This window comes from Dermochelys coriacea, chromosome 1 (genome assembly GCF_009764565.3).
Source record: "Dermochelys coriacea isolate rDerCor1 chromosome 1, rDerCor1.pri.v4, whole genome shotgun sequence".
In the NCBI taxonomy this organism is placed as follows: Eukaryota; Metazoa; Chordata; order Testudines; family Dermochelyidae; genus Dermochelys; species Dermochelys coriacea.
In genome coordinates this window covers 5205746-5210494 of record NC_050068.2, presented here as the reverse complement: position 1 = coordinate 5210494, position 4749 = coordinate 5205746, and the positions used below count along the sequence as shown (strand labels likewise).

Below are 4749 nucleotides of genomic sequence, written 5' to 3'. Positions count from 1 at the left end.
GGGTCACAGAAACCCCCTTGGGGCTGCCAACTGATGTGCTGAGACTACCTCTAAGCCCGCTTTCCCTGGAAGCTTGGGACTCCAGTGCCCTGCCTGGTTTGAGCCAGACATGCTAGCCTGCTACAAATACAGCCCCAGGTCTGAACAACATCCCCCAAAAGCTGCAGGCTTAACTGAAAACAGCGTAAGAAGTGTTCCTGTCTCCAACACTCAGATGCCCAGCTCCCAATAGGGTCCAAACCCCAAATAAATCCGTTTTACCCTATATAAAGCTTTTTGTTCACCGTCTATAACACTGATAGAGAGATATGCATAGCTGTTTCACCCCACCCCCAGGTATTAATACATACTCTGGGTTAATTAATAAGTTAACAGTGATTTTATTAAATACAAAAAGTAGGATTTAAGTGGTTCCAAGTAATAACAGACAGAACAAAGTGAATTACCAAGCAAAATAAAATAAAACACGCAAGTCTAAACCTAGTACAGTAAGAAAATGACTACAGATGAAATCTCACCCTCAGAGATGTTCCAGTAAGTTTCTTTGACAGACTAGCCACCTTCTAGTCTGGGTCCAGCAATCACTCACACCCCTGTGGTTACTGTCCTTTGTTTCCGTTTCTTTCAGGTATCCTTTGGGGGTGGAAAGGCTATCTCTTGAGCCAGCTGAAGACAAAATGGAGGGGTCTCCCACAGGCTTAAATAGATTTTCTCTTGTGGATGGAAACCCCTTCTGTCTCTTATGCAGAATCCAGCTTCAAACTGCAGTTTTGGAGTCACATGGGCAAGTCACATGTCCATGCATGACTCAGAACTTTACAGGTGGCAGCCATTGTTCACATGCTACCTTGAACATCACAAGTAGACTTCTTATCTGGATTGGAGTCTTCCATTGTCATTTAAGTGTTTCTTGATTGTGCAATTCTTTTCTTAAGAAGCTGACCAAATTCTTTGGGCTACTTAAAATCAAACAAGTACACAGCCAATATTCATAACTTCGAATACAACAATGACACATGCATACAAATAGGATGAATATATTCAGTAGATCATAACATTTACATGGATATGTTACATGGCATATGTAGAATAAAACATATTCCAGTTATGTCATATTTATATTCATGAGCATATTTGCATAAAGCATTATAGGGTGCAACGTCACAGTGGTGTCACCAGGCACTGTGGGATACATACTCACAGTGCATCGCTCATGTTGTTGACAATGGTGCCCCGAATGTGGACACAATCTGTTGACAGACTTGCTTTGGCAACTTTGCTTTTGTTGATTTTTTCGTGTTGACATAAGTTTCATTGACAAAACTTGGTAGTGTAGACTTTGTAAATGCTGCTGAGTGCTTAGTCTTTATCCTCCAGTGAGCTGTCCTCCCTCACCAGCCCCTCTCCCCTTGCTCTTGGCCTTAAACACTGTCTGAACCTCTCTCTACAGACTGTCGATCAATAGCTTATGTTGTCTCAGGTCTAAGGGTCCAGCAAGGAATAGGTGGCCCATGTTTTTCATCTCCCAGGTCAACTCCAGTGCCAGCATTGACCTTTCACTTTATGAACACTCTGATTATCCTCCCACGAAGGTGTTTGCTTTTCACACTGTACACGATTGGGTTCATCAGGGGTGGGACGAGCAGGTAGATGTATCCCAGGACAATCTGTAGTAAGGGAGAAGAGCCCTTCCCCAATCTGTGTATCAAAGACAAGCTGATATCTGGTGTGTAGAAGAGCAGGACGGCACAGAGGTGGGAGACGCAAGTGTGCAGGGCCCTGAGGCACTCCGTGTGGGATGCAACACTCAGCACTGTTTTGAGGATCATCACATAAGAGAGGAAGATGAGCAGTGAATCTAACCCCACCATGGAGACTGTAAGAAACAAGCCATAGATGTAGTTGACTGTGATATCCGAACAAGCCAGATTCATGACATCCTGGTGCAGGCAGTAGGAATGGGAGAGGACATTGACTCGACAGTATTGGAACCGTTTCAGGAGAAAGGGTAATGGGAATGATACAGCCACCCCTCTTAGCACACATTACAGTCCCATCTTGGATATTCTCAGCAGGGTTAAGATGGAAGCATATCTCAGTGGGTTAGAGATTGCAACAAAGCGGTCAAACGCCATCAGCAAGAGTATGGAGGATTCAATGAATGCAAATGAGTGGATGAAGAACAGCTGGGCAAAACAGGCATCGAGGCTGATCTCCCTAGAGTTAAACAAGTATATGCCCAGTATCGTCGGTATGGTGGATATCGATAAGCCAAGGTCTGTGATGGCCAACATGGAAAGGAAAATGTACATGGGCTCATGGAGGCTTGGATCTGTTTTTATAATGAACAGAATGGGAATGAATTTCCCAATATTGAAAAAACATAAATGAAGCGGAAGGGGATAAAGATCCAGAGATGGACGTCTTCCTGCCCAGGTATGCCAGTGAGAAGGAACATTACAGATTTGAGTTTGGTGTCATTGACAGCTGACATAATGTACAGGACAGGTACCAGGAGTTTTGGACTTTCCCTCCTGAAAGGAAAAAGAACAGGTGACAAGGTGATATTTAATGAGACATCATTCTGCTCTCAGTGCAATTCTAGAGACTCCCAGGAGCTCAAGGAAGATCAGCAAAAACAGTCTTGGATTTACACCACGCATAAGAAGATAGGCACTGCCAGACTGGACCTGCAGTCCATCTAGCTCAGTATCCAGTGACCAGCTCTAGATGCTTTAGTGGAAGGTGGAAGAAGCCCTATAATAGGCAGCTATGAGATTACCTGCTCTCAGGAAAAGTTTCCCTCGACATCCACTAGTAAGACATATTTTGTGGTATAAATCAGGAAGGTTATGGGCCCTTCCAAGACTTTTTAAAACAATCCCCAATACTGGAATTGAATTTTCTGGTTACCTATATACACACCTAGTCACTCTTTGAAAGGTTCTAAGCTCTTGGCCCCATTGATATCTTGTGACTTTGAGTTCTGCAGCCTACTTGAACATGTTATTTTACAATTCACACAGACTCCCTTTCTGGCTTTTAACTTCTGAGTACGGCCCATTGTATCATGACATGTGTGTAAACATATGGAAAGTGCATGGTGAAAATGGTCATTGTATTTATCTGCCCTGCATAGAAGCTATTCATAAACGTGTTTCATTGCCTCATTATATATATATATATGTATATATATATATATATATATATATATATATATATATATATATATATATATAATTTTTTCACCTCCTGAGAGTCCAAATTATGCCACTGTCTCTTAGATTCATAGATACTAAGGTCAGAAGGGACCATTCTGATCATCTAGTCTGACCTCCTGCACAGCGCAGGCCACAGAATCTCACCCACCCACTCCTGCGATAAACTTCTCACCTATGTCTGAGCTATTGAAGTCCTCAAATCGTTGTTTAAAGACTTCAAGGAGCAGAGAATCCTCCATCAAGTGACCCGTGCCCCATGCTACAATCTGCCCTGGCGGAAAATTCCTTCCCAACTCCAAATATGGCGATCAGCTAAACCCTGAGCATATGGGCAAGATTCACCAGCCAGATACTACAGAAAAGTCTTTCCTGGGTAACTCAGATCCCACCCATCTAATATCCCATCACAGGCCATTAGGCCTATTTACCATGAATATTTAAAGATCAATTAATTTCCAAAATCACATTATCCCATCATACCATCACCTCCATAAACTTATCGAGTTTAATCTTAAAGCCAGATAGATCTTTTGCCCCCACTTCTTCCCTTGGAAGGCTATTCCAAAACTTCACTCCTCTGATGGTTAGAAACCTTCGTCTAACTTCAAGTCTAATCTAATTTCAAGTCTAAAGGTACTCTTAAGGTACATGGTATAAAATCTTAGGGCCAGGCTCTTAATTCAATAATAGTGACTTCAACTACATCACTCTAGATTTAAATGTATAAATCTGATCAGAACTGGGAACTATTAATTTTCCCTTACCAAATGCTCCCGGTGATACAATCTGAGCCCCAAGAATCCCACCAAGAGAAGCTGAAGTGCTTTGCCTGAATAGTGTTTTCTGAATCCAGAGGTGTGGATCATCCTACAGCCTTCTCTTCATCCTCATAGGACCTGAATCCTCTCCCCATGCAAGGGATTGTAGTCATCTGGCAAGTTATAAGCTAACATGGACAGTTACTTCCGCTGGATGGGGGAGGGGTTGGCGTCATTCATGGGTGACGTGTGCAAACACTAGGTTTTCCCTAATATCCAGTTGACTGTTCAAGTTACTTCTGCCAAGCTCATGTAAGAGGTGATATTTGTAAATTTCATACAACCTCTATAAAATTCCTCTTTCCTGCACCTCAGCTCTATACTACTGAAACAGAGACTTGCAGAGGGATTGTGTACATGACCCTGACTGTAAGTATTAGAAGCAGCTTCTGGTCAGTTACCAGGAGACAGTATCATTCAACTGTTCACTGAACAAAGAGTTAATAGCACAAACCCATTGCAAACAGTATGTGGAGTACTTCCGAAATACTTTCTAAAGCAAAAGGCATTAAGCAGTAAAGTTTCTACTACTCTTTCCTGTAGAGATTCCAACAACTCTCCTGCTGGCTTTCAATATACAGGCATGTCATGAAAGTTTGATTTGTAATATTTGTATTACAATGAGAAGTTTTGACATAACATTTACACAGCTGTACTTTAATACACACATTATTTCACGAGGAGGATGGTGAAGGAATGGGTTACCTAGG

At 42.2% G+C, this 4749-nt stretch overlaps 1 pseudogene; it reads right to left on the bottom strand.

The window, feature by feature from the left end:
• Positions 1-1556: 1556 nt before the first annotated feature.
• On the bottom strand, positions 1557-2494 carry LOC119857409 (annotated as a pseudogene).
• Between the last annotated feature and the right edge of the window lie 2255 nt (positions 2495-4749).